Raw genomic sequence first — 22960 nt, 5'->3', positions numbered from 1 at the left:
TTAAGGCTGCAGGTTCCCCACACTCCTTGGATTCAATTTCTGATTTGCTTGGCTTTTTTTAAAATTTAAACTCTATGACCTTAGATCACACTGCTTTTCTGTGTTTCAATTTGCCTATCTGTAAAATAGAAGTAACTATCTCAAAGGATTGTTTAGAGCAGCACTCCCCAACCTTTTTGGTACCAGGGACCAGTTTCATGGAAGACAATTATTCCATGGACCCAGGGGTGGGGGGTGGGGGGAGAATGGTTTAGGGATGATTGAAGCACATTACATTTATTGTGCACTTGATTTCTATAATTATTACAATGTAATATATAATGAAATAATTATACAACTCACCATAATACAGAGTCAGTGGGAGCCCTGAGTTTGTTTTCCTGTAACTAATGCTATTGCTGCTCTGACAGGAGGCAGAGCTCAGGCAGTCATGCGAGCAATGGGGAGTGGCTGTAAATAACAGATGAAGCTTCCATTGCTTGCCTGCTCCTGCTGTGTGGCTCAGTTCCTAACAGGCCACAGACTGGTAGAGGGTGGGGGACCCCAGGTTTAGAGGATCAAATGAAATAATATGTGTAGGAATAAAGTCTTAATGTGTGAAGCAAAATCTTATTGATTATTGTACTAATTTGATTAATTCTGTGTGGGAGGCATTCTTTATGAACGTGCTCAGATTGCTAGGTAGTAATTCATTTTACTGAGGAAAGTGGTATAGGGACCAAAGGGTGGTTTGTAAAAGTTTTATACAACAGGTGACATTTAAGATGGGCAGATTAAAAGATAGTGCTGTTGCTTAAAGAAGAGATAAGATTAAATTATCACTTTTTAATTGAAATAACTCCTCTAGAAGCTGGATAAAAAGTACATTAATTAATAAATAGAGGTTGATTTAAATTGACTTTAAAAATTTTTTATCATATAAAAATGTATATAATATATTCTATAATACTTTACAAAAAAAACTGATTATGTATAGGCAATTTCTGGTTCTTTCTGTATTTTAAGAGCTTTAAGCCATTGCTGAAATTGTAAAACTTTGTAGACCAATGCCCAAGTAAGTTCAGTACAGTATATATATTATTATAATTTAAAATCACATCTCACGAGGTTTAATAACTATAAAGTATGATTCTAACTAAATCTTATTTTTAAAAATCCTAATACTGTTTTTATAAGATTTTTGGAAATAACTTCTTTAAAAGTGAAATATTTACTCCATATATTTTTAAAGGGTTATGGCTATTAATGTAGGTTCAATGGGCTTAGACTTTTCTTATTATGCTTTATATATACATTATCACATAAGTAATAAGAAAACAATTGGACTTGAAGCAACTAGCATGACATAAATGTAGTTGTTTGGAAATGATTTTAAAAAATAGTTTCCAAACATCCAGAATATCTTTGATACATTATGCTATAGGAAAAGCAGTTGGGTTTTGGAATGACCTGTAGTTGATTTTTTAGAAGAAGGTAATTTCAGTTTGAGGAAATTATTTGGTGATATTACGTAAATCTTTGCCTACAGTTTGGGAGTTTTTGTGTATGAATTTAAAGTAGAACTGGACAGGACTTAGTGATTCTTGCCTCCAGTTCTTTCAGTAACCAAAAGCTCAGTGATGTGCCAAAGGGCACGTGGCCTGAAACATGAAATGGCTGAAATAGAATCCAGATATCTCAACACATGCACCCTAGGGCTTTCTTTTCCATTTTTACCATTGCCATGGAAAATAACATACTTATTATGTCTATGTCTAAAAATGTTAAATGATTTCTTGCTCTTAGTCTTTTCCTTGAAAATACATTAAACCAACAGAAATACAGTGATTTCTGTGGGGTTGTACTGTGGTGCACAGGGGTTCACCTTTAGTTTATAATTTTTGTGTTTTTGTTAAAAGGGAGAACTTGGCATTAAGTAACAAGGCAACAATAATCAGAGGCTCTCAATCTCTGCTTGTATAGCAGCATGTGCTAAGTAGCTTTTAGGAATTATCAAATAGAAAAAGAGTTGGTCCAAAAATACCTGGAAGTCTTTAGTCTACCCTTGTAAAATGTAATTAAAACTACCTCCTTACTTTCAGTGGTAGAGGATGTTGTGAATTTCAAAGAGGATTTTGTGATTTCAAAAGAGATTCCATAACATTTGAATAAGACCCTAGGAAAAAGAAGTTGGAGGTAGCCCAACCCCTTAGGATAGTACCCAGATAAAATGGAAGACTTAGATAGAGGTGGAGGTTGAATGAAGAACACCTAGGGCAGTGATGATAAGATTTTTGTATTAGTGATATTAATAGCTTTGTGTACCAGCCCTTAGACTAGAACAGTGTCTCTGTGAAATCCCTGGATTGTGAGATTTCTGGCACAGCCTCATCAAGACCAGCTGAAACATTGGTAAGAGATGCAAATTTGGGAGCCTGACCCAGACCCACCCTCCAGGTGATTATAATCCACACTTAACTTTGAGAATCACTGCCCTAGAGAAATATAAAACAATGAGTCTACCATTGTAATCACTTGGAGTGTGGGACTATTGGGTTGGACCACATGAAATTACCGATATTCTCCTGTTTTCCACCTACAAAAACATCAGTTTATCAGATCAACCTGATAAAATTGATTGAAAAGACTTGTTAAACTGAAGGAAAGTCACCTTTTACTTGGGGCAGAGAGCTCAAACTGTAGAACAGTGAGTTCACTTATGCCTCAAGTACCCAGGTAAGTAGACTGTGAAGCAAATGAAGACATTTGCTCAACCCTCATGCATTTTATTTAGCTGAAGCCCTGTGTAAGTTCATTACCACCACCTATGACTTTTGTGTGCCCATCCCCTCCACCCCATCTTCCCACCCCCAAACCCCCAGCTCTTTGGGCTTTCCTCTTACATAGAAATGTATGTAGCCAGGAAAAAGGAGTATTTTTCCTGTCCTTAAACAATTTTTTTCTTGAGGGTTCTGCTGTTGCCATTGCCGGGTCTTCCAACACCTGTTGTTCCTGCCCCTCTAAGATTCTTTTCGGTAGCAGTGGTGTCCTGATGTGTTTCCTCTTAGTTTTACTGATCCCCTGGGAATCACAGTTGTTTCTGTTTCAGAGGAGATATTCTGTCCATTTAGTATACATTTTAGTCAACTTTAAACAAACTAGTTTTAAGTGATTAGAACTATAAGATGGCCTTTCTGTTTTTGTGTCTAAATCTGAATTAACCATTCCATTAATTCCCTGAGACCATATAACTAACCTCCTCCCTTTTTATTCTTAAATAAACTTTGGGTTAGGCTTTGCCTTATAGAAATAAATAAAATAGAGCTTATAGTTAGGTAAGACCACAACCTTGCACATAAAACTCTACAGTAAAAGGCAATAAATGAAGGAGGGTGGTGGAGGTGGTAGGAATGTTTCATGTGAGCTGACTGGCAATCAGCAACTGATTTCAGTTCTCTAAGTTGGCATATTGTGTTATGTACTGCTTTTTTCCGTGCTTATAATACTTTAAAAAAATTAGAAGTTGTAATTGTATTGATTTTCACGTTACATAAGACAGTAAAGAAATCATCCTCCCACTCCCAGTTTCACTCCCCACTGTAAATTGTGCTTGCTTTTGGTTGAGTTAGTGGTTTCTATTAATAATATTCTTTATTTATTGGCTCAAAACAGTATTATTTCTGTGAATGATAGCCTTGTTTCTCTCCTTACTCCCTCAGTCTCCCAGTTATGATGAATTAATTTTACATCATCAAGGTATTTGCATTTTGTTCTGTAGCCATAATTTTTTTATACTTTGTTTTTGAGTCAATTCTAAAAATTTTAAGCCTAGAAATACAATGTGATTATATAAATACTTACTATAAAACAGAGTGGAGTGGTCCCACAGAGATTGAAATGTAATCCTATGTATATTAAAGCTTCATCAACTGAAAATTTTCCTAGTGGAAAAATCTAGTAGATTCTCTTTTAATTTTTTTTTTTAGTTTACTTCTCTTCCTCTAAGACATAGTCAGCTCTTGCTTCTTCAATTCCATGTTTTCTCTTTCTTGGCTTTTTTTTCATTTGTTTAGAGCTGTAGTATTTAAAATGAAGGATCCAAATTAAAGAGGATATACAGGATTATTTGGGGGAGTATCAGAATATTTTGAGCATTTTCAAAATCTGTGTTTTTTATTAGATTTTTTAAATTTTATTTTGGTATGTTTTACAATATATAATACATAATATAGTGATATGTTTATTAATTTATAAATATATACTGAGAATATTTTCAAATGTGTTTTTACTCATAAGGGTGTGCCATATAAAAAAGTTTAGGCTGGGCGCAGTGGCTCACGCCTGTAATCCTAGCACTCTGGGAGGCCGAGGCTAGAGGATTGTTTGAGCTCAGGAGTTCAAGACCAGCCTGAGCAAAAGCGAGACCCCATCTCTACTAAAAATAGAAAGAAATTATCTGGACAGCTAAAAATATATATATTAAAAAGAATTAGCCAGGCATGGTGGCACATGCCTGTAGTCCCAGCTACTCGGGAGGCTGAGGCAGAAGGATTGCTCAAGCCCAGGAGTTTGAGGTTGCTGTGAGCTAGGCTGATGCCACGGCACTCTAGCCCGGGCAACAGAACGAGACTCTGTCTAAAAAAATAAAAAAGTTTAGAGTTAACTGGGTTCAGAATACTACATTAAGTAATTTGTAGTATAGGATGGCAAACTTTCCAAGTGTTTGCTGTCTGAAAATGTCCTTATTTTGTCCTCATTCTTGAATAAATTTGAGTATGGAAATCTTAAATTCAAATTTTTTTTCTTGAAAACCTTAAAAGCATTTATCCGTTACCTTAACAGCATTCAGATTTCAGTCTGACTTATTTCCATGTAGATAACATAGGAAGTTTTAGGATTTTTTTTTTTTTTTATGGAATTCTGAAGTTTTACCAGAATGTTGTCTAGGTATAGATCTTTTCTTCAACAATCATTCTTGGCAGTTGATGAGGCCTGTGAACTCCTGTCTTCCTTCAGATCATGGAAATAATCTTGGTTTTTTTCTCTTTATCTGTTCCTGTTTTTGCCTTCTTTATGAGCACCTGTTAGATGAATACTGGCCTCCTTGATGTGACCTGCGAGTTCCTAATTCCTCATATTTATTTTTTGTTTTTAGTCTGTCTCCTCAAAAGTAGTCTTTATCTTTTATTTTCCACTTATATGTCAGTTATAATCATTTTGTTATTTATTTTGCACAGTAAATTTATTTTGTCTTTTGTTTTTAATTAAGAATTCTTTATTTCTGACCACTTTTTCTGATTGTTCTTGATTTATTCAAGTGTCCTTTATGAGAAATTTTTAAAAAATATACCATTCTGTCCCCTGAATTGTCTCCATTTCTATGAGGGTTATTTGTCATTATTAATATTTTGATATTGGGTCTTCTTTTATGCCATTAGTTTTTCCCAAATGTCTGTTGTCCTTGGCTTTTTATTAATATGTTAGGATGAAAGAATGTGTTACTAAGTGATAGTATCTGGCTATGGTTTCCACCGCAGTTGTATAAGTCTGTTTCTCCAGCAGTCCTCTTCTTTGAACGGGAAGGTTGTGGACATGTTCAGCATAAGTGAGCAAGGTGTCTCAACATGATGACTTCCCTACAGGTTGCATGGATAAGTTGGAACCCACCCACCACATGTCAAAATAAGGTGGGCTTTATTTTGTGTAGTAGAGTACTTTAATACTATTTAATTTCTGTTGGGAATTATCTTTTTTCCCTCCTTTTCCCCCTATCTCATCCCTAATGTTTATTATGATACTCAGAATTAGTCCAATCTGTATCCTGTTTGTCTCTCAGGAATTCACATTCTCACAACACACATACCCAGACATATGGCCCACTTTCTTTAGAGGACAATTCTTGGACTTTGGCATGATGGTAAAAGCCACAACTGCTAGCCTTGGGAAAGAGGAGAGCCCCAGTTGTCTCAGCCTAAATACTGTTTTTAAAATAATTGTCTTGATAATTGCCACTTGGCCCTTTTCTGCTCTTTGTGTTTGATGAAAGGTTGGTTTTTCTTTGGGCCTGCTTGAAAGAAGTGTGGCTATCTCTAGTATCTTGGATTGTTATTTTTCTCCCTTTATCTGTGTGCTAATTTGCTTCCCTCTAATTGATTTCTCCGCTAATTTGTTCCTATTCACCTGCCTTGAATTTCTGGAAATTTCTGTTCTACCAGTATTATTACTCTTTCTTATTTTCCAGCATTGTTGTGGCTTCATTTTTTTGTGAAAATTTGTCACCTCATTGTTATGTTGGGAAATAAGAGAGACAGATAAATGTGTTCACTTCACTGCCTTAAGCCATATACTTTTTTCAAAGTTCTATCTTGGATGCAATATGTGATCCAGGTATATAGAAATTAGAAAATTGATAGAAGGCTATACACTTTTGACACATATGAACTGGGAAGAGAGTATGAAGCCCTTTTCTTCTGGGTTTTTTAAACCAGGCATTATTTTCTATTACTGAGATGCTGGAAAAGATATGTTTTTAAGAATTTAGTGTAAGCTTGTACTCAAATTCAGGCAGGCACTGCCATATTTTTGTGCTTTGACCTTGGATTGTTTACTTAGCTTTTTTGCACCCTAGTTTACTCCTCTATAACATTGGCAGAGGCAATTATTACCTTCCTCATAGAGTTAATTTGAGAATTAAATTAGATAAATACTTAAGCCTGGCATATTGAAAGTCTTGCTGCTGTTCAGGAAAATGTGAGTTATGCATTTTAAATAGCTCTTTTTTTCCAGAAGAGGTTAAGTTTCTGCAAAGTTAGCTATGAAGCAGATTATTATAATAGAAAATAAATTTTCACAATGATTCTCTTTATAATACTGAGGGTGCATTTCAGGGAACTTTTCTCTAAAAGTTCCCTCAATTATATGAGTTGAAAACTCTTGGTGAAGAAGTTTGTGGCTTGCTGGAATCAGTAGCAAGGATACTTGCAGATATTAGCTACTAGAGGTTGTTGTTCCCACTGCTAAAATAGTAGAGCTCTTTGCATAATTGGGCTCATAGGAAGCCAGTAAGTAGTACTCATGAATCATTTTTCTATGTGTGCACTTCTGTAAAGCTATAATAAATATATATATTTTCATGACCTTTTTGAATATAATTTTCCCGCACTGATAATTTCAAACTGCTCAGCTGTCCCCAAAACCAACATAATTGTTTCTTACATTGAATCCCCTTTATCAGTGAATTAAGTCTCTGTTTTGTAAATTACAAATCTTGATATCATACACAATTCCTCAAAGTCTTGTCACTTCTACCTCTGCCATTGTGGTATCTTCTGATGCCTTATAGCATAAGTTAGCTTTTTCTGTTTTAAAACTTGGTGTGAATGGCATCATATAGCCCAAGCTCTTTTATGTCTGGCTTTTTTGGATCAACGTTGTGTCTATGAGATTCATCCACTTTGCATGTTGGTGACAGGTTGTTCATTCTCATGACTGTATAGTATTCCATTGTAATGGACTGTACCATAATTTATCCATTCTGTTGTTGGTGGATATATGGATTGTTTTTAGTTTTTGCCTATCAAAAGTTCTTTATTACTTTACTTTCATAATTATATCTAAATCTATCTATAAGCATTTTTGTAGCTACTTTTGATGAATGTATGAATATATACTATTGTATGTATACCCAGGAATGAAATTGATGGGTTGTCAGGTATTCATTTGTTCCACTTTAATAAATACTGCAAGTAGTTTTTCAAAGTGATTATACTTTATCACTGTAATTTTATAGATTTCGGTTCTCCATATGCCAACAATTAGTATTATCTTTTTCATTTCAGCCATTCTGCTCTGTCAGTTGTAGTATCACATTGTTGCTTTAATGTGTTTGATGACTAAGGAAGTTTAACACCTTTTCATATGCTTATTGATCTTTTGGATATCCTCTTTTTTCACTTTTTTATACAATATTTAAGTCTTCTGCTATTTTTCTCTTGGATTGCCTGCATTTTTTATAATTGTAGGAATTCTCTGTATATTCTGAGTATAAGTCCCTTATCAGATACCTTCTTTTATCCTGTGTCCTGTTTAAGAAATATATGCCTATTTCAAAGTTATAAAGATACTCTCCTATTTTTTTTCCCAAAATCTTTGTTGCTCTACTTTGATATTTATATCTGGAGTATACTTGAAATTGATCATTGCACATGATGTGAAGTAGGAGTCAAGGTTTTTTCCCCCATGTAGCTATCCATTTGTTTCAGCACCGTTTATTCAAAGACCATTTTATGTATTGTACTTCATCGTTACCATTGTCTTAAGTGAACTGGCTATATATGTGTGTCTGTTTGTAGACTCTTTTATTTTTCTTTCATTGATCAGTTTCTCTGTTTTTGTACCAGTACCATTCTGTACTGTACTTCATTTTAGTTGCTATATTTTAGGTGGAAGATACATTTTCTCTAAGTCCTTCATCTTTGTTCTTCAAGATTGCTTTGGGTGTTTTTGTTCCCTTTTGCATTTCGATGTAAATTTTAGAATCATCTTGTCAATTTCCGTAAAAAGCATCACTGGGGTTTTTATTGTAATTGTACTGAATTTATATATCAATCTGAGGAGAATAGATGTCTTCACAGTTTTGAATTTTCCAATTTATGGACACGGTATATTTCCTCATTAGTTTAGTTTTACTTTCTCTCAATACCATTTTTTAGTTTTCCATGTAGAGATTGCATCCTTCATTAGATTTATTTCTAGGAAGTAGATTTTTAAGTTATACTATAAATGATATCTTTTAAAATTTTTATTTTCTGATGGTTGTTGGCATATAAAAATACAACGGATTTTTGTATGTTGATCTTGTCTACAGCAACCTTGGCAAAATTACTTGTAACTTCTCTTAGTTTGTCTGTACTCATTCATGTTACCTGTGAATGGTAACCATTTTTTTCCTTCTTTTCCAATTCTTATGCTTTTTATTTTTCTTTCTTTAAGGTCAGGACCTCTAGTACATGTTGAATGGAAGTAGAGAATAGTGATCTTCTTGTCTTATTCCCACCTCACAGGGAGAATTTATTCTGTGTGTGTGTCTGTGTGTTTTAAGACACGGTATAAAGTTAAGAAAGTTTATTCCAGTTTATAAAGAGTTCTTATCGTGAATGAGTATTGAATTTTATCAATTGCTTTTTCTGCAACTGTCAAAGTGATCTTTTCTTGCACCTTTTCCTGATAACAGAATAAATTGCATTAATAGATTCTGATATTAATCCAGTCTGATAATTGGAAAATGTAGCCTGTTTATATATAAATGTGATTATATATTTGTATTTTTAATCTACCATCTTTTCTATTTTTTTCTCTTCTGTTTTTTTAAATCTATTTTTAGTTATGCTGTCTTACTTTCCTTTTAGTGGTTACCCTAGAGATTGTAGTATGCTTCATTGACTTATTTATTACAGCTGCTACTAATAATTATTCTTGCCCCACATTCCCAAGAATGCTAGAACCTTGGAACACTTTTTTTCCCCACTAAGAAAACTTTTGACTTCATTTATCCCTCATGCCTTTTACATTATTGTTGTCATGCATTTTAATACTATATATATTTAAACCCTAAGACAGTAAAATTACTGTTTTGTTGGGCAGTTTTAGAAAATTCTTATGTATCTCTTCAAATGTCTCTTTTCTTTCTGTGACTCCACTCAGATATATGTTAGACTTTCTCCCTGTTTTACATTTGCCTTAGGTTCTTTGTATTTTCCATAATTTTTTTCTCTGCTTCAGTGAAAATATCTTTTATTGACCTTTTAAAGTTTTCTAGTCTTTTGCTGTTTAACCTACTGTTACTTATTTTAAGTAGTAAATTTTAGTTATTTTTCAGGTCTGGAATTTCCATTTCTTTCTTAAATTCTTACTAAAACTCTCTGTTGCCTCGTTTTTTTTTCCTCCAAGTTTTCATTCATATTCATTTGTCTTTTAGCAACCTGGTAATTATTGATTTAATAACAGTCATGGAAATTGTAAAGGTTCCAGATGATAATCTTTTAGAGAACGTTTATCGTTTCCTCTCTTAGGCATATAGCGTGGGAGCTGAGGATTTTCATTGAGTCAGGGACTCAATGCATAAGGACTGATTTAAGGCTGTTTGTACATTTGTACATTTGGTTTGTCCTTGTTATACAGTCTAGCTTTCCAGGCCTTCCAATTGGAAGCTTGAAGTTTTTATTTGGGTCCCTCTCTCTGGCAGATCCTGAACTGTAATCTTAATCTCCTTTTCAATACAAAATATCTAAAAGCTTTGCTGATTTTTACAGGCTTTCTTCTTGGCTTCCTCCTCCACCTAGGGTCAGCATTTGGCATAAGTCTTAAAGGGCACTTTTTACCAGGATCTTAGCCCCTCAGGTATCCTGTTTTATCTCCAGCCCCATGAAACCAACAAAATCTTTGCTGATATTTTCACCCCTTGGCAGTGCCTCTTAGTCTGGGCAAAGTGTGGATTCTTAGCACATAGGGAGAAAAGTGGTTGTAGTCTGTCAGCCTACATTTAGATTGTTCCCTTTCTCTGGAATTTTGAAACCCCTTGTCATGATTGCTTGAGTCATTCTAGATTCCTTTAAACATATTTATTTTCTTCTAAGTTTTTCTCCTCAGCAGAACTTAGTTCACCTGCCAGCTATTCCATTATCCTTAGAAGCAGATAGCCTTTAAGTACTTTTCGTATATGTTAATCATTTGTTTTGGTTATTACCACCTTTATCTCTCCTGTCTAGCTTTACCCTCAGATGTCACCAGTGAAGTTTTACTTGCTGTATCTTTTCCAGTACTACTCACTGTGTACTAAGAGAGTATGTGTGTGTGTGTGTGTGTGTATATAAAATTTTATATTATTCGCTCACCAACCATAGAGAAATGAGGTACTATAATTATTTGATAAAGGAAAGCCTTACTACCTGTAAGATCACAGACTTCATGACAAAGCAATGATTCACATTGGTCTCAGTATAGAACCCCTGGTATTAAAATCTATGCTGCAGTTTGTGGTCTTCCTATAAATTTTGTCTATTTCCTATAGAATCCAATCCTTCTTTTCCTGAAAATGTTTTGTCATCACTCTGTACATTCCTCTCTCATATTATCATATTTAAAGTATCTTAGTGTCTGTCAGTCTCTCCTGTATCGTAGTCTTCTCCAGAATAGGAAATGTATTTTATTCATCTTTGTGCTCCAGAGTCCATTACAGTATATGATAAATGTAAGCATACAATAAATGTTACTCCCCTGAAGTCATCATATGCTTAATTCAAAGAGATTTAAGAAATTTATGATGTATGTATTACGGTTTTTATCACCTTTGTAAACATTTATTATAGTCTAATTATTCTTCCTGATATAGTCTTAGCAAAACTGTTGAACATTAAATATTAAGTTGCATATTAATTCCTGGTTTGTTCATTAGGTAATTGTAATCATCACGTATATAAAACTGTTTTGACCTCAGACAGTATTTTGTTATAACTTCCTGAAGCAGTTCAGAGGACTTTTTTTTTTTTATTTTCAGATAATTTATTTTACTATTTCTTTTTTTTACTTGCTGGATTGTCCAAAACTTCAATCTTGCCTTTTCTACCTTCAGAATTAGGAAGCTTAATGTTATCTGCGTGACTTCACAAAAGATGCTGTCTTCTTCATCCTCAGATTCTGAACTGTCTTGTGAACTCTCTTCTGAACTGTCCTCTTCTTTTGAATCTGACTGATTCATCTCGAACAAGGCCACATCCATTTCTATAACTCTAACAAGAGTCCCATCAATATTTTCAATATTGAAATGACCAGATGGTGCAGCTGCCATTTCTTTGCTTAGCTTTTCATTTGCCCGTGCCACGGGGTCTCCTCTCTATCCGAACTGTTTGAAAAGTGGAGGTTTTTCTGGAATTAGGCTGGGAGTTGATGAGCAACCTGTCCCATATACCTATGTGGATGTCGCTCCCCTCCGTCAGCAGCTCCTTGGACACTAAGACCCCCCTGAACAGACCCAGGCAGACGAGGAACAGCTCAGGCTGGCCTGGGGCACACCGTGGACCTCTATGTCTCCCTCAAATCTTTGGAGCCCCCAAAGGACTTTTTAACATAACTATGGTAGTAGTACACAGTTGTAAAATGAATTACAATTTGTTGATTGAAGCATTAATAAAGAAAAATGGTATATGATTACCATTGCAGTTGATTAAACTACCTCCTGGAATGAGCTGATTATAGATGACAGTACAAAAGAGATAGCTCATAAACATGTTAGTCACATTTTACAAGTGGATAAAATTTTTATAATATTCTTTAGACCATGGGATTTTTTTTAAACCTTACTTTGCTGGGTAATTTATATATTCCACAGGTCTAGAAACTTTGATAAGCTAACACACTAAAAATATTGCACAGTTGAAGACATTTGTTAAAGAACCTTAATGGTTTTTCTTTTGGTTCATTAAAATAATCGAATTAGTAATTTTCTTTAATAGTGGCTACTTTGGACTCAACAATTATAGAAGAAACTTTATACAGTTGGCCCTCTCTCTATCTGCTGGTTCTGCATTTGCAGATTCAACCAACTGTGGCTCAAAAATATTTGGGGGAAAAAGAAACCTCATAAAAATAACAATATAACAATAAAAAATAGTACAAATAAAAAAATTAAAAAAATACAGTATAACAAATACTTACATAGCATTTACATTGTATTAGGTATTAAGTAATCTAGAGATGATTTAAAGTATGTGGGAGGATATGTATGGGTCTTATGCAAATACTACTCCATGTTATATAACAGACTTGAGCATCCATGGATTTCTGGTATCCATGAAGGTCCTGGTATCAATCTCCCGTGCATACCAAGGGATGACTGTACTTATTCCCATTACTTTTTATTCACAAAATAAATATGTATAAATGTGGATATGAATATGTATTGTATGTACATTTTTTAAATGAGGTAAAATTCATACAACATAAAATTTATTATTTTTATAGTTTTAGAAAGTACAATTTAGTAGTGTTTTGTACATTCACAGTGTTGTGCAATTGGCACTGCTATCTAGTTCCAGAACACTTCTATCACTCCAAAAGGAAACCCCGTAACCAGTAACTCCTTATTTCCCCCTCCCTGGGAACCACTAATTTGCTTTCTGTATGTATGGATCTGCCTGTTCTAGATAATTAATATAAATGAAATTATACAATATGTGGCCTTTTGTGTCTGTCTTCTTACACATAGTGTAATATTTTCAAGGTTCATCCATAATGAGTCATGATATGCATCAATGCTTTGTTTCTTTTTATGGCTACATGATATTTCATTGTTTGAATATACCACATCTTGTTTGTTCATTTATCTGTTGGTGGGCATTTAGATTTACTGTTAGTGGATGGATTATTAGCCAGTAACCTTTTGGCTGTTGTGAATAGCACTATAATTAATATATTTTTGTTTTGTTTTATTTTGTTTTTCACCTGTTTCCAGTTCTTTGGATACATACCTAGGAATAGAATTGTGATATGGTAATTCTATGTTTAATTTTTTGAGAAATGCTCAACTATTTTCCATAGTGGCTAAACCATTTTTACATTTCCACCAGCAATGGCTGAGCATTCCAGTTTCTCTACATCCTTGCCATCTCTGGTGATTTATTTATTTATTTATTTTTTATTATAGCCATTCCAGTTGATATTTTTTCCTTGTATTTGGCTTTTAGCATTTTTACTATGATCTGTTTGTGGATTTCTTTGTGTTTACCCTACTTGAAGTTCACTGAGCTTCCCAAATGTATATATTATTGTTTTTTGTTAGGGAAGTTTTCAGCCATTATTTCTTTAATTATTTTTTTCTGCTTCTTTTTGTCTCTACTTGCCTTCTGGTATTCCCATTATATATATGTCAGTGTGCTTAATGTTCTGCAGTTCTCTGAGACTGTTCATTTTTCTCATTACTTCTATATCTGAATTGTATAATCTCTTTTGATCTGTCCACAAGTTCATTAATTCTTTTGTCAATTCATATCTACTATTGAACTCCTCTACTGAATTTTCCATCTCAGTTATTGTAATTTTCAACTCCATAATTTCCATTTAATTCTTTTCTTTAATAATCTCTACCTCTTTCTTGATATTCTCTAGTTTTTTGTTTGTCACATTGTCATCATACCTTCCTCTGTTTCTTTAATCATGGTTTCTTTTAGTTCTTTAAGGAAATTTATAAATGGCTACTTTGGAGGCTTTGTCTGTTAACAAACATGTAGTTGCAATCACAGATAGTTTCTGTTACCTGCCTTTTTCTCCAGCATACAGATTATACTTTCTATTTCTTTGCATCCCTTGTAGTTTTTTAGTTCAAAACTGGACATTTTATATAATACATTGTAGAATTTCTTAGAGCTGGTTTTTCCCTTCCAGTGCATGTTATCGTTTCTTGCTTGCTTATCTGTTTATAGAGCATTTTAGTGGCATCTGTTTAGCTTGCACCCCCTCACCCCCCCACCCCGCCACCCGCTGCCCAAACAAATACACATGCATTCAGATAGTGAATCGGGCCTCTGATGTTTTTCCTCAGGGAAAGCAGCCTTGGGTTTTCTCACAGTTACCCTGGTGTGACAGTGGTTTAGGCAGGACTCTTTTTGATTATATTTTTTTCCCTGACCACACACAACTGTTAAGGTCCACTGTTGTTTTCAGCAATGCCCTACAGCTTAAATTGTTCCACAGACTAAACTAATCAAATTTGGTTTCTTTTGAAGGGATAATTCCCTAAATCAGTGCTTGAGATTTCTTCTGACTCCAGGTGGGCTCCTCTCAATTGTCTCCTTTCCTGGTTCTCTCTGGCAAATTAGCTGGCCTGTAGTTTAGCCCTTATATCCAGTGATTTTTCCAGTCTCATTTCCCTTTCACCACAACCTGCACTGTTTTTTAGAGTATGCTTGCCTTGAAAATGAGGTAAGTTTCCCTGGGAAGGGATTAGGAGCTATCTGCTTAGGGCCGGCTTCTCCCCACAGGCAAAATCTCCAAGCCAGGGATTTGAAGTAAGGGGACAATGATGCGTTTCTCTCTCAGTGATATCTCTGCTCTAAAAGCTGAACACTTGATAGATGGGATTGGAGGGAGGCAGTGTGGAACCCATATTTTACAAACCAGAAAGGATAACAGCAATTGGTACCCTAGCAGCACCATGCACAAAGTAGAGTTTCCATCCCACCAGTGGCAACTGGATGAAAAAAGAGAGTCCTTCACTTCTTGGCTACAGTCACCTGGAACTTCAACAATAGATAGCTAGAGGCAGGATGTTGACACCCTGCCCTTCCCAAGAAGCCCTCAGGGACCTGTTGGAAGAAGGAACCCAGTGCTCTTGGCTGCACCAGTTTGGAGTGCAGTGTCTGACTCCCTGAGTTGGGATGTAGCAGGTCCTCGTTCTAACACCACAGACTCTCAATGTTCTTCTAGTCCTTTAGTAAATTTTCTTGAATAAATGTTTATTAATTTGTTCTAAGCCTCTGGGACCATTTCCAGAGATTTTAAATGGTTCTTTTTGTAAATTTTCACCAGTTTTGCTGGAGAGCAGGTCCATGGAGCTCCTCAAGCTATTAATAACATGCTAGAAGTTTTTTTGATTAGGGATTCAGTCTCTTTACTGGTTGTAAGTCTGTTCACATTTTGTTTCTCTTTTTGAGTTAGTTTTGGTAGTTTGTGTATTTCTAGGAATTTGTCTGTTTCTTCTAGGAGGTTATCTAATTTGTTGGTATACAATAAATCATAGTAATTTCTTGTACTTTTTATCTCTGAGGTTGGTAGTAATGTGCTTTTATTTCTGATTTTACTTGTGTGAGTCTTTTCTCTTTTTTCTTGGCCAGTCCAGGTAAAGATTTGTCAGTTTTTTTTATCTTTTCGAAGAACCAACTTTTGTTTTGATACTTTCTATTGCTTTTCTGTTCTCCATTTGACTTATCTTCCCTTTAATTTTTGTTATTTCCTTCCTTCTATAAATTCTGGGTTTAGTTTGCTCTTTTTTTCCCCTTAATTGCTTAAAGGGTAAAGTTAGCTTATTGATTTTTGAGATCTTCCTTGTAAGTGCAGGTGTTGACAGTTATTTGTTTGTCTATGAGCACTGCTTTTGCTGCATCTCATAAATTTTGGCATATTGTGTTCTTGTTTTCTGTTTCAAGTGTTTTGTAATTTTTCTTGTGATTTCTTTTTTGCCTGTTCGTTGCTTAAGAATGTGTTGTTTAATTTCAAAATATTTATGAATATTCTAATTTTTCCTCCATTATTGGTTTTTAGTTTCATTTCATTGCAATCCAAGAAGAAACTTTATAATTTCAATCTTTTTAAATTTATTGAGACTTCTTTTGTGGCCTAGCATATGGTCTATACTGGAGAATGATCCACATGCACTTGAAAAGAATGTGTATTGTGCTGTTGATGGATGAAATGTCTATTAGGTCTAGTTGTTTTGTATGCTTGTTCAAGTCCTCTTTTTCTTTATTTATCTTCTTCGTTCTATGCATTATTGAATCTCAAGTATTGATGTCTCCAACTATTATTGTAGAATTGTCTGTTCTCGCTTCAATTTTGTTTTTGCTTGATATAGTTTAGGTCTCAGTTGTTTGGTGCATATATGTTCATAGTTGTTACATCTTCTTGATGATTTGACCCTTTTATCAATATATAATGTCCTTTGTTTCTTGTAACAATTTTTGACTTAGTCTATTTTGTTTTGTACTGGTATAGCCACAAAGCTCTGTTTGGTTATTTGCATGAAATATCTTTTTTCATCCTCCTTTCACTTTCAAGCTGTTTTTGATTTCCATAAACACATGGATCTCATAAAAATACTCTTCCAGTCTTTGCAGATTGGCTCTCTGTTGGGACACTTCTTCATTGCTTAGCCAGGCCATTTACAAGTCTGCCTTAGTTTTCACTTCCTGTTGGCTTAGCACCTGTCAGGCAGAATTGAAAGTTTAGGGTCTCCTTATGTCTTTTCGAAGCATGTGTTTGGCTCTCAGCATGCACATGGCTTTCTAGATTGCCTGGTACACGTGGGAGGTTTTCAAAGCCCTTACCCACTACTTATCGTCTTTCCCAGCTTCCTCCTGCCCAAGCTTTTCTGTCTGGATGTTGCTTGTGCCAATTCTTATTCCCTTTCTAGGTGGCTGTAGCTAATGCATTTACCTCTTCATGCTTTTGATTAACGGTAGAGCCCAGCATGCTGTCTCCTACACTGGAAAAGCTCTAAGGCTGGTGACATTGGTCTGTGAGCCAGTCTTTCAGGGAGTTACCAGACTGGTCAAAGCACACAACCACAACTTTTTTAAGAATAAGGTCCATATTGCTCCCACTGGTTCCAGCACTGTATGCCAGGACTGCAGGCTGATGACTTCGTGGCCGCCACGAAACTGGGAAGGAGGCCATGGTAAGCAGTGTGTTAAAATGCCACAGCCCTTTCTCTCTGAAATTCAGTAACTTCTTCATGAAGTATTCCCTGGCTGTAACTTTTATGATTAGGTTCTAGAGTTCCAACAAGCTTATTCTGACCATTTTTGCCAGACCTCATTGCTCTTGAGGAGGGATGGAATTTTGAAGTTCTCTACTCTACCATGTTTGGTGACATCTGTGTGCATATGCTTTATTTCATATATGTGAACTTGTATCTGTATATACATCTACACAAACACACACACACACACACACACACACACACACATATACATATATCCCTATAGTTTAGGGATTCACAGGTAAGTAGAAAGAATGTGAAGAAATTCATTGGTATGATAATCAGCAAATTCAGAATATAGGTTATTTCTGGTATGGGGAGGAAATGTGATGGTAATAGGATACATCAGGATGATGGGTACATGGTTGTTTGACATATGATATGATTCTTTATATGTTTTCTGAATATTTGAAATTTTTAATAATAAAATTAGGTAGTTGTGTGTGTCTGTATGACATATGTATATTAATTGTGGCACACAAACATTTTGTTAAAGTAGAAAGTCTTGTACATGTTTATTCCAATACTAAGTCTTACTTTTCCTTTAATAAGTAAGAGTAGGAAACATCACACTTGACATTTTTAAAACAAGTTTATACAATAGAATATGGAAGAAACCATTTATTCATTTGTTGATGTACTTAGATTGTCTCATGTTATTCTCTAAATCTTATTTTGGTTGTGCTCTCTCCTTCTGCAAGTTTTTTCTGTATGAACAAGATTAGGAAAGCCTGAATGTAATTAGGTAGTTGATGGTCTACTGTTTTTCTTATTCTTTTAAAGAAAAGGAAGAAAAATAGAATACTAGAAATAGCACTGAAATGGGCATTGGGAGATCTTTGTTCTTTGTTCTAATACTTACCTAACAGTATAAACTTGGACAGATCATTTTTTCAGTTCTAGCCCATTTGTCTCATCTTGGTCCTCATCTTTAAAATAAGAATTGGACCAGGTAGGTAAGGGCTGTTTAAGCTCTATAATATTCAGAAGGACAGCATGATTCTATGGAAAGAGCATAGACTTTGGAGAGAGGCAAATTTGTGTTCAACCACTTTCTAAAGTAAACTTCCACACTATCTAAATTTTTTTTCCTCATCATTAAGATGGGATTATTACCACCCGTCTCACAGAATTACTGAAGAGTAAACAAGGTATGTAATATCTTATAAAGTACTCACAAATGCAGTCTGTTCACTGAAGTTCTCCACACTCTCATCCCGTAACTGTATCATTTTGAAGGAGTAGCTGGAGAGAAAACAAAAATCTTTGTTTTTATTTAGTTTGCTTTAATATATGTATTAATATTGTTAGTTACACTTGAGGAAGATAATAACTCTTGTAGCGGTATTAAAGGACATTTTCTTCTTTACCTTCCAGGTTTTTAGAACTTATTTTTTATTTATGTATTTTGTTAGTATTAAATTACACTGATATCTTCTTATAAAAACTTAAGGTTAAAGTTTTCTTTGACTTACCATCTCCTGTTACCTATCACCCCAGTATCTACTACTTTGACAGTAACACACACACAAACAGACACATGCACACACACACAATGTTATGTATCTTCTGTGGGTCCATATGAGTTTGAAAATAACTATATTTTTCACTTCTTTTAAAAATAATGGCTTGTATTTCTGTATTAATTGAAATAACACATTTAGAAAATATAAATAAATAAAAATAAGAAAAAAAATCTCTTTACCCTGAGGCAGCCTCTTAATATTTAGATGTATTTGGCATTGTCACTGCAATGCTAAAGTGCAAGCAGTGCATCTATCTGCAGTTTATTCTTCATTACCAGTACCTCTGTTAACTCTGTATGCTATTTATATTTATTTATAAAAGTGAGGTCCTTTTAGGCATACTCCTTGTCTGATTTTTTTTTTATATATAACATATCTTAAAAACTTTTCCCTGTCATTAAGGGAATGGTTGCATAGTTTTCCATGTATAAATATATTACAAAAACATACTAGATTTATAATTATCTTTTTCCACAATTGTATCATCTTTCCTAGAGTGAATTCATAGGACAAATATGACAAACAATTTATTTTGATACTAATTGTAAAATTGTTCTATAGAGAAGCCTAATCTCCAATATAGTTATATCTGCTTCTCTGCAATTTTGCTGGCTGGAGGGGTTGACAGTTTAAAATAATCTTTGACAAAACTGTAAGTAAAAAAATGGTATGGATTCTTTTTTTATTTCATTGATTACAAGTAACATTAAACTTTTTTTCCCTTTGTAGTTATTCTCCTGTGAATTGGCTTGTTCATCTCATCACCTTTTTCTGAATGTTTTGAAATCACTCTTAGTTGCCAGAAACCATATGAGTGGTTATTGTGGACATCAAATAACACCATTTGCATTTTTATGCTTATGAAAATTAATAGCTTATATTTTAGCATCATTTTCTCCCCTTTTGCCAGAAATTTCACCATAAAAAGTTAGAAGGGAGATTATTAAACCACTTTACAATTTATGTTCCCACTAGGAATGTCAGGGAGTGACTGTTCTTAGACTCTCACTGATCTTTTGGATTGTTGCTAGTGTAATAGGTAAAAAGTGCCTTCTTAATCTAGTTTTAATTTTTATTCTTCTTATTATGAGCAAATTTTCTTTCCTGTGAATTATTTGTATTTTTTACTTTATCTTTGTTTTTTTGAGATAGGGTCTTGCTCTGTTGCCGGGACTAGAGTACATGAGCTCGCTGTAGCCTTATGCTCCTAGGCTCCAGTAATCCTTCTGCCTCAGCCTCCTGAATAGGTGGGACTACAGGCATGAGCCACCCAGTCAAGCTTTTTTTCTAATTTGCAGAAATTCTTTACTTATTAGGGAAATTAGTTTTATGTGCTATATGCATTGCAAATATTTTTCTTGGTTTATTGTTTTTGAGATTGGTCATGATGGTTTATTTTATCAACTTTCTTTAGAGTCACTGAGAAAAGTATTGACCAGGACAAGGCCCTCTCATATATTACTAGAGATTTTCCTAGTAGATAAATCTAATAATCATTACTCTTTTAGTACATTTATTTAATAAAAGAAATATTCAACTCATGTTTCTGTACCTATTTCTGCTTCCAGCTCAGTATGCATCATTGGTAGTATTGCCAGCCTGAGGCTTGCTGGGAAAAACAGCAGCTTTGCTGCCAGATGGGGTGGACTTGATTTGGGGCTGAAGGGAGGGTAGTGATAAACCTACGGATTTATCAGGTACAATTACCAAACTCAGTTTGAAGGCAAAGGGACAACTAGCCAGGGGAAAAAAAGAAAAGAATAAAAAAACTAAACAGAGACATCAGCCGCCACACAATATGGTGAGACAAATAACTGCAGTTAAGTTTAGGCAACTTCCTAAAAAGAAAACAACCCATGGAAAAATCAGAATCCAGAATTATTATAGTATATCAACTAAAATGTCCAGCTTTCAACCCAAAATTGAGACATGCAAAGAAACAAATAGAAAAAAAGGCAGAAGGCATACATAAGACTGCATATTGTACAATTCTATTTTCATGAAATTTGTAGATAAGGCATAACTATAGAAAGCAGGTTAGTGGTTGCCTTGGCTTGGAGTAGAAAGAGATTTTTGGAATGATGAAAGTATTCTAAAATTACATTGTGCTGATTGGTGCACAATTATATGACATCACTAAAAAAATCACTGATCTGTACTTTTGTGATGGGTGAATTTCGTTACACGTAAATTATACCTCAGTAAGTGTTACAGTTCTTTTAGAATTTGTCTAGCAGGTTTTTGGTCCTCACTGGAAGACCAAAAAAATAAAAGTAAAAAAAAAAACAACAAAAAAAAATTATACCTCAGTAAAGCTGTTAAAAATTGTGGGTAGGGGTAGGCTACCAGTATCTCTTAAAATGACAGTACTCTTAGTGATCTCAGCTGTTGGGACTATCTGCATACTGCTGTTTTCAGATAAAGTAAATGAATACCCATTTCTAGTTTATGAAGGGAATTGACAATAGCACCTGGAGGTATTTAAGAGAAATACCTCCTTTTTATGTAGAAATGAATAATTTGTATTTAAAGTGGCAATTTGTAATGTTTAATGAACATTAAACGTAAAATGAATTGTGTACACTTTTCTTTAAGGCACTCTTATTTTCTTCCACCATTTATCCCCCCTATTCTTGCTTGTTTAAGCAACATCACTCTTCTTCACTTCTTTAAAGCTGATTGTTGACTTTTAAGTGCTTCTAAGAATATTCCCAATGTTGTCATCCTGGCTTCCTTGCTGATTCCCCAGCTCATTGTGTTGTGCTGCAGTTACATCACATGATAGGAACTCACTTTGTATGTGAGTTGTAAATGCATTTGGGTGAGTGCAACAATATGGATTCCATCGCTGAAAAGGGAAATTACACAAACAATCTAATCATAAAGGATTATTTAAAAATTGTTCTATTTGAAGTATTTTCTGATGTTTCATATATCACTTTATTGAAACTGAATCCCCCAGGTCCCTCAAATTCCTATACTTGTCCCTATCTTCCCCATCTTAGTGTATAGCATTGTCATCTTCCCAGTTGCTCAAGTCCCAAACTAGGAGCTATCCTTGATTTCTCCTTTTAATTTTAAGCCCTCACAAATTCTATTCTAAGATACTGTCTTCAATCCATGGGACCACTTCCCCCTTCTCTACTGGCATATCATATTATTCCGTCACCATTATCTCTCCTCAGACCATTCTTAATAGCCTCCTAATTTGTTTTCCTACCTTTATTCTTCCCCATCCTTTATTGCCAGATTATTCCCTAAAAGCTGTCATTCTGATCTTACTACTCTATAAATTACACTGTTTTTCTCCTACTTAAAATTCTTCAGTGACATCAACCACATGTATGCCTTTCTCTTTCTGAAGTATCCTCAAATTCTTTCTGGCATTTGTACTTCCTATGCTTTCTCCTCCCTTACAAACACTTCCTTTGACTTATTTCTGTTATTTTTATTTTATCTCTTAGGTCTCAACTCAAATATTAACTCTTCAGAAAAGCCTTAACTGATTACCCTATCTAAAGTAGCCTCCCTACTATCTAATTGAAGGATTTTCAGCTATTGCATAGCAATTACTCCATCCTATTTTTCTTTTATTTGCTTTTAATTTTGTTTACTGTGGTTTCCTTCCCTGCTTAATTATTTACCTGTTGTGTGTTTTTGCACTAACATGTTTCCTGAGCTTGAAGAGTGTATTATAAATAGTAGCTACTTAGTAAATATGTGTATCATATGAATTGGAGGGGTTTTTCACCAAACTTGGCTGCTGATTTGAATCAGCTGTTTCTTGATTATAAGAACCAGATGAATGTCTTCCTTTTTTACATTTATATGTTTCAAAACTATGTCCTGGGCTCACTGATTTTGTGCCTTTAGAATAATTCTGTTATCTCATAGTTTTACTTAATAGTTAATTTATTTTGTCATAGTC

At 34.5% G+C, this 22960-nt stretch overlaps 1 protein-coding gene, 1 non-coding gene and 1 pseudogene across 5 annotated transcripts in view; 2 read left to right on the top strand and 1 right to left on the bottom strand.

Annotated features, from left to right (window-relative positions):
- Nucleotides 1-22960, top strand: part of SPOPL (speckle type BTB/POZ protein like) — a 59476-nt gene that overhangs the window by 15281 nt on the left and 21235 nt on the right. Inside the window, exon 3 of one of the 4 annotated variants that reach the window (XM_045558878.1) lies at nucleotides 17358-17422. The exons of 2 other annotated variants lie outside the window; for them this stretch is intronic. The gene's annotated coding sequence lies outside the window, so the exon portion shown is untranslated. Of the gene's footprint in view, nucleotides 1-17247; nucleotides 17423-22960 lie in introns of those variants that run through there. One more of the 4 variants, XM_045558879.1, reaches the window with a different exon arrangement.
- Nucleotides 11547-17421, bottom strand: LOC123644144 (annotated as a pseudogene).
- Nucleotides 21236-21296, top strand: LOC123644232. The gene has a single exon (XR_006737051.1). It is a non-coding gene; the product is annotated as a U7 small nuclear RNA (small nuclear RNA).

This window comes from Lemur catta, chromosome 8 (genome assembly GCF_020740605.2).
Source record: "Lemur catta isolate mLemCat1 chromosome 8, mLemCat1.pri, whole genome shotgun sequence".
Lineage (NCBI taxonomy): Eukaryota > Metazoa > Chordata > Mammalia > Primates > Lemuridae > Lemur > Lemur catta.
The sequence above is the reverse complement of the archived record's forward strand: the minus strand, read 5'-3'. Positions and strand labels throughout refer to the sequence as shown.